Raw genomic sequence first — 14,155 nt, 5'->3', positions numbered from 1 at the left:
TTTTCCTAATATCTAGTGTTTTTCTCACTACTCTGAGCTCTTTACTTCTTTTCCTGACTACCCAGATCATGAGAAAAATGCTCTTCCCCTCCTGCTTCCTACAGCCGTTTACATATTTCATGACTGGTATCCTCAAGAAGTCTGAGGACAGCATCACTCAGACTTCTCCTCTTCATACTAAACCCCTGTTTTTCAGTATTTCTTCACAATTCAGGTTTTCCAGGCTCTTAAAGCTTTTGTTATTTTCTTCTGGATACTATCCACATAGACCACATCTTCCTTACATCGCTAAAAAATGGACAAATTAATCCTACTGTGGTCTTAACAGTGGTAAGCAAAATGAAGGATCAGGTCAGCTATAATCCTGTTTACACATCCCATTCTCCAACTCATACCTGTAGGATTATCCCAGCCTAAATGCTTATGACTCTTCTGTACTTAATTACATCCAATTTTTTTCAGTTCATTAAGACCATTTTCACTTGCATGACCTAACCTATTTTGCAGGATCCAGCTTCAAATCACATCCAAAATAAGGGGAGAGGGGAGAGGAAAAAAGGGCTCTTTATTTGGTAATTCATGTTGTTAATGAAAATACTGAACAGAATCAGATCCAAATCAGGCCTTTACAGAATCCTACTCACTATATCCCTCTACTATGACAAGATACTGCTGATAATCACTCTTTAGGTACAGTTTACCCAACCAGTTTTGCACCAACATATAACTTCATCTAAACTATGCATTCTTCCTTACATTTTCCTGAGAATGTCATATGATACAAAGTCAAAAGCCTACTAAAGTGAAGACAGACACTCTCACGTTTATTCCCTATTCGCAGAATTTATTACCTATTTCAGAAAGAAATTGGAGAGATCTAGCTTAATTTATTCTTGTATTACTCTGTTATACTCTACAGAATTACAAACACTCTTGCAGGGGCTGAAACTAAACTGACTAGTTTAAAATAAATATTTTACTAAAAGATGGTCAGTATCTTGCCTTTTCTTAGTTTTTGAGGACCCCCAATATCTTCCACAAGTTCTCAAGAACCCCTCACCTCCCTGCCTCTGAGACTGAGTGGGTGTGACCAGCAAGATTAAAAAAGTGATAGAGACAATCTGAACATATCTAACTCGCTTGAAATGTGCGTTCACTGTGCTACATCATTGCCAGTGGTAATGTCTGTGCTGGCTACATATACACACTTGCCCTTTCAGTGAAGCACAACGCATAAAACATTCAACACATCGGCTTAAACTGGGGTAACATACTAAAATATTTGTTTATCTTTTGAGCAGATACTCTTCTTTTTCTTCCTCTTCTGCTATATTTTCTTATGCATACAAACACACCATATATATACACACTGAGTTCTTGCTGCCCAATCTCTCCCCGGCTGTGCCTCATTTTGTCCCTACATACTTACGCTTTCTTTTAATAATTGTCCTTAGTAATTCTGCCAAGTTTCCATATAATTCAACTTTCCTGCATTGAATGCAGTCCTCAGGCCAGTGTCTCTAGGATGGTACCAATATCCTTTAGGCCAGAAAAGAAGTACTTTTGTCAGAGCTACTATTTTTGAAGTCCACTTCCTCATTTTTATTTCCTATTCCCTACAATAGTTTAATAAAATATAGCTTCCTTAATTATTCATTAAGTCTGGAGGGATATAGAAAGTTTAAAAAACACTGCCACTTTTTTTTTACACTGAAGTATAGAACTTTTAAAATTTTTTATAAAGATCAGAGATCCACATACAAAAGTCACTTAAAGAACAGTCTGAAAAACTCAAGTTCAAGCCCATATTTTGCTGAACATTTTCCCACATCCCAGACCAGTGTTGTAATCAATGTATTATAAAATCAGATGGCCTCTTTTTGTATTAATGATTAATGCTCATCAATCCAAAGTGGAATGACTCTAAAGGAAGAGACTAGCAACTGTCTTGTGTAAAAATTACATATATCCTGTGATCAGAACAATTCACCTGGAATTTGGATGTAATATTCTCATATTCTGGTTCCTGGACTGCATCAGACTCACCAGAAACTTGAACCCAATCTTTGTAAGACCAGAAAATCTTTATGTGGCTGAAGACTGCACATGCCCACAAACACTGCAAGCAGCACAGGAGCATATATCACACCGTTGGTAGCATCAAGCTCCTGACACCTCACCAAAGCACTGATTACGTAATGACAGCGTATTTTACACAATAGCAAATGTTACTACAGAGTCAAACAAACATACTTAAGAGACAGGAAAGAAATTACAAGAGTTCTCAGTGGCAAGAGAGACCTGGATTGTRTATCGAAGGGCACCATCGTCACCATTCCCCTTTTGCAGACTTGTCCAGATATTCGTATGCTTTGTGCTGACTTTATCAGGCACACCACCGCTGTTCTCAGTGTCTGCCCATACTGCTCAATGAATTTTTGTCAGTCTCCATCAATCTTGGCTCCAGAATAAAACCAATACTTTCCTGTATAATCTACAGCTAGGTTCCCACATAGTGCAACATTTTGTCTTTTTAAGTGGCCACTAATATATTTACAAATGCTATGCTGTTTTTACAGTTTTCACAGCACAAAGAAAGCAACATTTATTTGAAAACAGAGTGACTAGGGATTAATTCAAGCTCAAATAATTTTGATTAAATGACAAACTTTGCTGCAATACAAGTTAGTATTTCCTACAATCTATGACTATAAACTGCCATTTTTGCATTCTACCAAGACAGGAGTGCAATCACATTCCATTCTCTAAGGCCTTTTTCTTCTGAGGAAAGAAAATCAAAATACATGCATTGTAAATGGAGATCTGAAGATAGAGGATGTTATTTCCTGTATTTTACTTTTTGGAGGGATTTGATTTTATTTCAGAATTTTAACAGATAAGTAGAAAAATACCAAGGCCAAAAGTGACTATAAATCAGTCTCACCGCATGTATTACATAGGCCAAAGAATATTCTGATTTTAGGAAGATATTTAATTTTGATTTAAAGATTCCAAGTAATGCAATCTTAAGTCATGTGCTCCAAAGGTTACTTACCCTCATTGTTAAAGTATGTGCCATATTTATTAGCCTGTATTTGTCTACCTTCTGTTTCCAGCTTCAGGATCTCATTTTATTTTTTACTGTGTAAGGCCATCATTACTAGAAATCTTATTTTCATGCACATATTTGTGGACTGTGATTAAACTACATCTGAAACTTCACTCGAACATATTGAACAGAYTGACCTCTCTAAGCCTTTCATTGTAAGTCACATTAGAAGAACCCCACAATCATTCTTGTAGCTATTTTGTGAACATTTTTTTCAATACTCTGTCCTTTTGGAAATACTACAACCATAACTGTAAATAATATTGCAGCAAGTCTAACTTATGCCATTAGTTAATGTTGTCCCACTTCTCTACTGCTGTACCATTTCTGTCAGCAAACAGTTAAGAAAAAAGTGATCCACCCAACTAACTACTTTACTCTGATCACAAAGTATATAGGATTTGTAACAACTGCTGAAGAAAATAAACCATTAAATATATGAGTGGAAATGGAAAATGAGATAAAATATGACATGACTACCAAAGTAATCACGTTAGAATGACTGAATCTTTGCTGAAACAGAAAAATTTATACACAAAGGAAATGCAGGATAGGATTTATTCAGATTTCTGTAATACTACAGAAAAAAAGGTTTACATAAAATGGGAGTTAATGCTATAATAGTAAGAAGCAAGGAAATGGCTATGGGGGAGATGACAACTTCTAGGATAAAACAGATCTGTACACTAGAGTGGGGTTAGTAGTGGAACTCCTCAAAGATGATCTGTGGGAACAATTTTATTTAATATTTTAAAAGCTCTTCAGCATAAGAAGTAAGAGTATTCTGGTGAAATAGTACTGATGTCAATGTCTCTTAACCACGTGTCAATACAGAGAACTGAACTATGATAAAGGAAAAACTGGGTGACTTGGGGACTGGAGCAATAGAAGTGGCATGACATTTAATAATACAAAGTAAGAGGTCAGGACACAAGCAGTGCTCAAGGCTTCTTAGCAGTGTATACCAAATTGGATTTTGATGCCCTCAAGGAGAGGACAAAATTACTTATTTTTTCAGCATTAACAGGCATCAAAACTRTATTTCATGGTGATGACAGAGGAACCACAACAGGAACATCTTCCCTGAGAAGTTTGTGCGCTGCTAAGCTAAACAACATCCCTCGCACTGGTAATAGATGGCCATGGCCCCACTGCCTTCTGCACAGCGCCCCTCTCTGACTCAGCACAGAGTCTGTGCACCTTGCCTGGCAAAGACAGAGGATCACTGCTGGTGGAGAGAGGAAGGTGAGACAAATGTATCCCAAGTCAAAAGAGCTGCCAGTTGCAGCTTCAGATAGACCAGATCCCACAAGCTTGTGTGCCAGTCCTCTCTGTGCTCACCTCTGCCCAYGCCCAAACCCTTTTGGGACACTGTACTGCCCCCAGCCTGGAGAAATAAAGAGGAGGGAAGAACAGTCACAACTGGGTAAAATTCCCAGGCCCAGTAATATGCAGCTACAAAACCTAAAAACAACGATCCCTGCTTTAGTGGTGGCTACCTTTTAGCACTTAAGTCCATCTTCTACTCTCTCATGCCAAGGTTAACTAGTTTTGGTTTTGCTAAGCCCTCTAGCAGCTGAGTTGAGCTGGGGAAGTGGTATGAGTACAAGGGGCTGAGTACCCAGCCAGCAGAGCAAAAACCACATGGAATTAACACTTGCTTGATCCTGGCACTCTGAGCTGCTGAGACAGGATGAGGTATGGAAGCAATTCTGTACCACGATGATTTTGCAGACATCAGTTTGCCACCATACACTAATATTCTTATGCCTAAATCTAGTTCTGTGATGGTTCCTCAGAAACTAATATAATGAAAATACATTARGGAAATGAAGATCATAACCTATTAGTCAATCTTACGACAACTGAGCCACCAACGTGAAGCAATTCTACAAGGCAAACGTGACCTTAAATCAGCAAAGATCATTCCAGTAGAGTAAGAGAAGTCTTTATGCTGTTTTATAATGCACTCATGTGCCTTGGATATACAGCTTTGTAGAATTCTGGTCACTTATATTAAACAAAGTTGGATTTAAACTGGGTTACATGCAGTGTCTCAGATGATCAAAGAGTGGAAAATCCATTTTATAACAGCCAAAATAAGAATTTATGCATGTGTAAAGAAAAGTCACACCAGATTTCTATCTTGCCCTTAGCCCCGATTCCATGGTTGTTTGTTTTTGACTCTGCATCACCTGCATCCTTCTGCCAAACCAAATGCTGAGGTAGCCATGCTGTGTCTTGGATCAAGGAACTAATTTGTACTTTCCCCCAACGCCCCAAAGAAAAAAAAATATATAACTTTCAGTCACAAGTTTCCTGRTCGGGTATATTTCGTAGCAAATATGTCTATGCTGTCACAGAGGACAGTAAGGCATGAAGCTAAGGTAACAGCAGCAATGCCAATTTATGGTGCAAGTGAACATCACTGTTTGCTAATAGTATCTGTTAAATGGCAACATCAAGAAGAACAGCTGTTTAAGCTTAAAATCAGCACAGGAGAAAATGGTTATAAATCTATCATAGATCACTTCAGGCTTGAAATCAGAAAAAGGCTTTTAACTATCACAGGAGTGCTGTTTTAGTTTCAGTTTAAGGGGCAAAGAACAGCCAGTTCTTACAGTATTGCAAGTGGCCACCTACCATTACTTAATAAGACTTTTTTTCAGTCATGTATTTTTCTAATGTTCTACTTTCCTATCACTAGATATACCACACAATGTAATAAAATGTATATTAAAAACCTCAATTTGCCAAGAAATCCAGAATTGCTAAATTAATAAATAAAAATGGGATCACTTGTACGAGGCAATATTGTAACACCTGGAAAAGCTACTAATAAGATTATTAATTTGCAATGTAAAAAAAGAACTTCAAAGTATAATTTTTCTAAAATTCTAAAACTACTAACATAGTATTCTCAAAGAACTATTCATCCATATGCGGCATGAGATTTTCCGACTTGTCCTGTATTCACTAGGATCCATTAGGATACTTACAAACAGATTTTTAAGAGAGTTTGATACTCTGTATTTTGAGAGCTTTTTGGAAATTTGTCCACTCATTATGGTGCCTAAAGCTATTGATTTAATTCAGAAAAGGCTTATAATATGAAAAAAAACAAAAAAACAAACAAAACAAACAAACAAACAGCAACAAAAAAAAACAAATAAGAAACACCAAAGGCACAAGCAGTGTTTTGATATATTTTAAATTGGAGCTTAACATTTCTAAAATAACTATCCTCCAAAATCCTGGATGCAAATTTTGAACATGATTACAGCCCACTATTTTGCATAAGTAGTTTGACCTATTAGGGAGACTTGAAGCCTCCCAATCTACAGCAAATCATTTATATTTAACAATACATGGTAAGCTTTTGCTTTTCTAACCAATGAGTTGTACTATAACAGCTGCTTCGGAGGCCCACACCGGGAGCAACCGATTTGTGTCGCTTTGTTAGTTTTCACATTCTTTGCAATGAATTATTAAATAACAAGATGTATTTTTCAACAACTTGGTGGAGACTGATTATCAGATATTAGGAAAGTAGTATGTAACTAAACAGATTTTAACAAATGAAGTGAAAATGAGAGATACAATTTAAGTATTAGCTGAATTAGGCTACTGTACATAACCATACAAAATACTTCACATACCAGTTATTAAATAACACTCATAYGCAACTCTAAGTCTGAACTACTTCTAACACATCAAAAAGACCTAGTAACCAATTTTTCAGGTTTCAGGCTTGATACTGTTTTTTTTTCCACCACAAAATATGCCCCTCCATGCCTCATAACTCCACAGTGGTATACTTAAAATATCTACTTGCAAAATATAACAAATAAACATGCAAGAGAATATATGAAGAGTCTGAAAAACATATGCCAAAAATGATAAGAAAATGCAAAACTCAAATCACATTATAAAAGCAATTGTATTTGTGTATATCTTGAAACACCTGATTACAGTTTTTTTTCTAGACAATGCTCAAAAAATAAAAGCAAAAGGTTAAAGTGTATTCTGGCATAAAGGGTTATTGTTTCCAAGCACCTGGCAAGTTAAAGGCTTGAAAAGGTTGACAATAAGACATATAGATGTAGCAGTTCAAAAATATGAGCTCGAAATCATGCCCATTATCAGCTTTAATCAGAACATTAGAAATGTATACTTTACAGCATTGTTTTATAAAAGGTTTTACTCTCCTCTCAATTAATACTGTATCATTATCAGTTACTTTATCCTCTAGTACTGCTGAAAAACATTTCAAAACCAATACACGCAGAAGCCAAATACTATAGAAAAACAAGTAAAATATGTCATATTGGCTGTTCATGAAATTATACAGTCGTATTTATTATACAGTCATATTTACTACCTGTAGAAATATTAACGCAGTTGTTGTAACTGGTGTATTAGGCTGCATTAAAAACAACTCAAGAAGAGTATCAAATAATTTCAGCTTCATTTTCAAATGACGGCCTTTTTAGGGGGTCTAGATGTCGATTAATCAAATGATTATATTCATACAAAATTCAACTTCCTCACACTGTTTTCTTACATAGTTACTACTGAAAAAAAGAAAAATATTTCTGTCAGTCTCCTTCAGGCCCTGCTTCAGCAATAAAATTCTCCAGCAATTCTCAAAGTTATCACAGCATTTTGCCAAAACAGTATTGTGAGGCTTTTATTTTTTTCATTCTTTGTAAATGGGATCAGGAAATACTGCAAAAACAGCCAMGAACAGGAAGGAAATTCCCTGAAAGGAGATGGGCAAGCTATCACTGAGAGAATAAACAGCACCAACAAAGAAGTGATGTTGCTACTGGCACTTTCTAATCTTGAATTCTCCCAAAGTGGGAGGAATCATTTTCAGCAAGCCCTGAGAAGCCTGAACCGCTAAGCAATGGTTCATAAATCTTAGGGGCGGCTTGGCCAAACTCTGAGATATGATCCAAATGAGATGTTCGTTACTTAATTTGCATTTGGTTGCATTTGCATTCCTATGGCATGTTACTCAGATTCAGTTCTTCCCTGCTTAATTCTGCTTCTCGCTCCTGACCAGCTTGCCTGCTTACTACTTCTTGATATTTAGTCTGCTTCTAATCACATTCTTACTTTATCCTTTAATTTAGTACACCTTCTGATTCTGCAACTTCCTCTTCCTATATCTAATTTCTGAGCATGGTTTTTGTCTAGACTCTGCACACTACACTTCATTTCTCTCATTTCAACTTGGCTCACCTTAACTTTGTCTCCAACCTTGATTCCAGTTTAGCTGTAATCATTCAGTGTAGCTACCTATTTATAGTATCTACCTCCATATGACAATTGTTTGTTCTTATGTGAAAGGCATTAGTACAAACCAAGACATAAAACTGTTTTCAGAAATATTGAATGTACTTAGAAGCCATTACTTCTATATCATCTAAATATCATCCAAATAATTAAATTGAATTAAATGTTGCTCTAATTTGGAATACTGTTATTGAAACATGAACACTTTCTGGGCATCTGTAGAGAATTCAACGGACTTCTTTATCTTCTACGATAAATACTGTTCAGCTCACATAATGTAATCATTAGGCCTCTGACTAACTTTAAAGTTTCAGCAGCTTGAGTGACTTTTGTTTTAGGATACTACCTAAATTGAAATGTAGATTATTTTCTTATGATTACTGAATTAATAAAGTGTTACTAATGAAAATTAGTGGGTTTGAATCTGAAAAAAAGATAGAAAATAAAACATAATTTAAAAATAACCTTTTTATAACTGTTGCTAAATCTGATACAAGTCCAAATATTATTGTTTACTAAGTATGAAGTCTTCTAGATATATAATATTAAATCAGCAAAAGAAAATAAAAGTTAAATACATAATCTGTTGCAGCCTTTTAAAAAATATAGGTGTTTTGTTTTTATATTTTTATAGTTTCTGTTCAAATATAATGGCCTGAGATGTCTCTGTTTTAGCAGCTTAACAAGCCTATCTGAAATGCACCAGGTAAGTATTTAGAAAAATCTGAGTAAAAACAGTCTCAGACATATTCAGTTAGTGGGATGGGCTTTGTCAAAGCAAAAAATAAGTTTTGGGAAGATTAAGAAATAGCTAGTTGATTGCTGTGACCTGCGTGTGTATTATGGAAAGCAGGCTTGCCATCAGCACCTGTAATACACCAAGTTTATGAGTTAAGTAGCTAAAATGTTACTCTCCAAGAAAAGTGCTGATACCTGAATTTTATTAGCACTGCATTCAGACAGAATAATATAGGTAGGTTGGTTAACAAACAGATAGGCTAGCTAACACAATGGTAGTACTGAAAATGTATTTTTGAAATTTAGAACCTTCGAAGCTTYGGAGAAATAAGCTAGACATATAGTTTGATGCTAAATGAGCCTTCAGGAATTCGACAGATGAACTATTCATCCAATAAGCAGTCCAAGACCACAAAGATCTAACAGAGCTCCTAAAAAATCCCTAGCTACCTACCTACAAAACAACAAATTTCCTCTTTCATTCAGATTATTTTCTGATTGTAGAATTTCTGCATTGCAGAAGACATGGCATTAGTTACATTATGATGATATGCTGGCAACCTCTATAACAGTCTTAATATTTCATTTATTTTTCTTGCAAAAAATGTGCACTGAAGCATACTCTTCCTATTCTTTTGATTTTTCTCAACACTAAGTTTTGTAATTGGAATAAACTATACCATGGATGAGGACACATCTATAACGACAGAGTGTTAAGACTGCACCAAATGAACTTTAGGATACAGTGCTAGAACTTACGGTGCTAGCATAGAAAAATGGAGGTAGGCAGTGCTGCTGAATCACCACTTTGAAGAATGAATGCTAGATCTTTCCACTGATGGGAACATCAAGTCACAGTTTGCTTGGAAAACAAATATAGATGGAAAGATTATTACAGTTCTCTGAAGAAGCACACGGACGAGGAAATTTGGRTAATCACCTTCTCAGATTTAGAAACAGATTTCTGTATCTAGAAAGAAAGAGAATCCTAGCCTGAAGACTAGAGTAACATCTCTGAAAGCAATTGACTTACTGGTAGGAATATTACTAAGGTGATAGCACTTTCAGACTTGCCACAATCAAAAGAGAAACATATGTGTATCTTTGGTGAAGACTCTGGGAACTCCTATTTTACTATACCCTTATCAAAATATACATCTGCAACCACAAAGAAAAACGGAAGAAGTTATCTAAAAGAGAGCAAAATGGTGAAGCTATGAAGTTCAAATTAACGTTTGTTCATTTGACTACGAAAGAATTCTAATTACCAAGTTAGCAAATGGGAACCAATAATAAAGGCAACTGAGAAAAAACTGAGACAAATGTTTTTCCAAAGACAGTATTAGAGCTCTGAAATAAGATTCTTTACAAATGGGTTATAAAGAAAACAATTGATGGTGCTAGCCAATGTAACACATTAACAGATAGGTGTGTGACATCTAGTGGTCAGACAGTTTAAATACATTAAAAACATAATGCTGCACAGCACCTTTGTTTTTTACTTYTCATATTAAAAGCAGAGAACTAAAAGACATGAACAATGATAGCTAATTTGGGAACAAAATATGAGTAGAAAAGAAAATCAAAAGTATACATTACTTCTTATATTTTATACATACATGTATGGTTCTTTTTCCAGAACTCAAGAAGAGGGGTTGTTAGAAGTGCCTGTTGGATCTGAAGTTTTAAAATGTCAAATTCTAGAGCAATCTACAAAAGGAAAAAAAAAACAGTGATTCAACTGTTCTACTGTTCAGCTGTCCTACTATCAAAACAGGTATGCTTTCTTCACCACTACTGAAGAAGAAATTTCATTTATGGAGGAAAACCGGCTAAATTTTGARTCTAATCTGAACCCCAAATCATAAAAGACCCAAATACTCTCTTAGCTAGGAATAAAACTGGGGCTGAGTTACATTTCTTTCTTAGAGGGTGAGTTTACAGTAGACATGATGACAGAAATCTAAAGACTATTGCATGGGAAACAAAACATATCTTTTTACTTGGAAAGCTTTCTGAATGTACCTTCCTTTTATACTTTGTCTCAATTCTGCATGTTTTCTCAAAACTTATCAGTTCTGCATAGCAAAAGCAATACTAATAATTTTATTATGAGATGCTTAAACATAAGGCATATATAGAATTGATGTCAAAACTACAGTATTAGCTTTTAGCTCAAAAATATATTTTCATTTACCAACTCTTAGGTTTCTAAAGTTAATGAATATTCCATTTAAAAAGTAAATATTTTCATACAGTTCATGTTGAACTTTGAAATATAAATACGCTGGATACCACACATTCACTGAAATACTTACTTCACATGCAAGATTGCTAGGAATCTAAAAACGTCACTCTAGTTCACAGAACAATTTAGAAAAACCTTGAATAAAATATCAAGAATAAAGTGACAAGAGGTGTTTTTTAAAAAAATGTATTTTACTAAAAATTTTTATCTAAGAAATGTCAATCTGTCTGCTTGGAAGCTGATTTATTTAACCTATGTATTGACATAGGTATCTTTCATGGTGACAGCAGCAGAACGAGAAGGTTTTGTAGTAAATAAGTTATTTCTATTCCTCAACTAATTCATTCTCAGCTCTAATTCACTCTCTGCATTTCTAACACTCCTCCTTAAAATAAACTAAACTGGTGTATAATTGTCTTTCCTTACAGGTTTGTAGAATTTATTTACAATTATGAGTTAACTGAACTAATAACACTGAACTGCATTGTCAAAAGTCTAGTGAAAAAAATCAAGTGCATACGCATACCCAATGCATGCTCACATTCAAGATTGCTCTTTTTAAAGAGGAAAGGCATATTTCTTTGTCCAAAGATTTCATTTTAAGTGAGAAATGGAGTAAAACATGCAAGTGGAAGGATAGGTGGTTTTTGCTGTTACCCTCGTTCACACTCTATAGCCCACATTTCACATGGTGAACACTACTTTGAGAAAAGTAGAAATTTGCCTTTTAGGGACAGCCAATATTACATGAGCTTTGCTTATGGTAAGCGTTCTTGGGATGTACTTTCTTCTGGAGATGCTGTGTTGTTTGGCTTAGTTAAATCTCTCCTGCTGTATTCACTTACAATAACCACAAAATTGCTCAAATTTATTAAAAGTGCTGTAGAGCTTCTCTATTACTTGTTCAAGGGAATTTTCTTCTCCCAAAGTCTCAATCAGTATTTTGTCTGACAGTTTAAAAAATGTTTATATTTGACAAGTGCTAAATAGCGTTTCAAAGCACATCAACCAACTTCTGTTTTTCTTTTTAAGTAATTTATAATCTAGGCAAAAATTTAATCTTATCAAATAAAATGAACATATGTAACACCCACTTGACATTTCAGTTAGAAGCCTGCTCTTCCTAGATGAGAACGAAATGTTTAGAAGAACACAAATTAATGTTCTGATTTAGATGACATTCAGACAATGGCTTTCACATATATTTGAAATGAGAAGAGAGGAAAAAGGTATGTTCTTGTGGAATATGGTGATGTGAGGATTAGAATCTCCCACTGACTTTTTATTAATAAATGTAATGATAATGCTGTCTTCAGCAACACAAGCAAAGAGCATTCAGAATATTTCAAAAGGGAAAATCTAATTCTCAGCATTAGGACAAATTCTCATAACAGACYGACTTTTTTGACAAGAAATTTGTCAAAATTTTGACAATTATTACTAAGACCTTTTGGAACACTCCTGGTCAAGTACACACAYGAGGCAAGTTCACAAAGAAGATGGAAGTACTTTTATAAAAGGCCAAGAGAAACTAGAAATATTTCATGTATAATGAACACGTAGTAAGACTAGATAGATGCAGAATCACTGGGATGACACAGCTCTGGCTACAAACAGTATTTTCTACAGAGCATGATGCTGTATAGTAAAGACATTTCCAGATAGCATCTTTACTCGCATAGAAAGTCAGGTATACTCACTGATTGTCAATGTATGAACCAAGTCACAAATAAACGTAAGGACCAACTAGGCTTTTCCAAACTAGCAGCATAGAAAGGAGCTATTGGTAAGAGAGGTGAGAAAAAGTCTGTATCACTGCTGTCTGATTCATACAGAAGCCATTATGACTCAACATGATTCATAGTTTATCTTATCACTATTGGAATTGACAAAAACTGGCACAAATAAATCCAACACAAAACCACTCACGATCAAGTCTCCATTCGTTTGTATTTGACAGCAAAAACTCAGACTGCTTCCTACCATTATTCTACAGATCACAATACATTGTGTGACTATTCATGAAATCTCAAAACTTGCAGTCGAGTCCTGGTGGTAATGCTTTATATTTGCTTGGTAAAGAAAGTATTAGGCACAACTGAAAAGCTAGATACCAATCTCAAAATGCCACTAGAGTCTAACAGTGGAAACAAACACACTACGTTCATGTAAAATCCAGCTTTCTTATTTGTGTTAGCTGATGAAAGATAAATACACTTCTTGCTCAGTTTTGAGGGGAGGACAGAAGGAGGGCCACAGTCCTAGAACACTTACATAAAGCTGCATCAGCCACCCCTTCCCTCTGTTTGAGATGGCCTTTCCAACAGAGAGATCAGATGTGCCTAACGATCAGAACAGATGGAACTGAAAATTGAAATAAAGTCCTAAAGCACATTATCTCGGAGTTCTCACTAGCAGATGGTCCTGAGGACTTTTGGAGGAATGCTCTGCAGACCTCATGTACAGTAGGCATTTGGAGTTAATTTTGTGCCAATCAGTGCTGTAGATAATCATCACCTCAGACAAGCATTCAGAAAATGATCAACAGGACTGTTTTTCTCAGGTGAAATTTTGCCTCTCTTGGTGAGCGGCCTAGCAAGTTTCCACGTCATCTTAACCGGAAGACATGCTTTAGCCCAAGGCAAAAACACAGTAATTCCTTTAAGAAAGATCTTCTTCCTTACAAACAGGGACATACCTTTATTATGAAAAAGCACTAAAATGTCTGCAGACACCATAACAGGTGTATTAAGAAATAC

The sequence above is a fragment of the Rhea americana genome, unplaced genomic scaffold, assembly GCF_003343005.1.
Source record: "Rhea americana isolate MKP2758 unplaced genomic scaffold, rheAme1 scaffold_35, whole genome shotgun sequence".
In the NCBI taxonomy this organism is placed as follows: Eukaryota; Metazoa; Chordata; class Aves; order Rheiformes; family Rheidae; genus Rhea; species Rhea americana.
The sequence above is the reverse complement of the archived record's forward strand: the minus strand, read 5'-3'. Positions refer to the sequence as shown.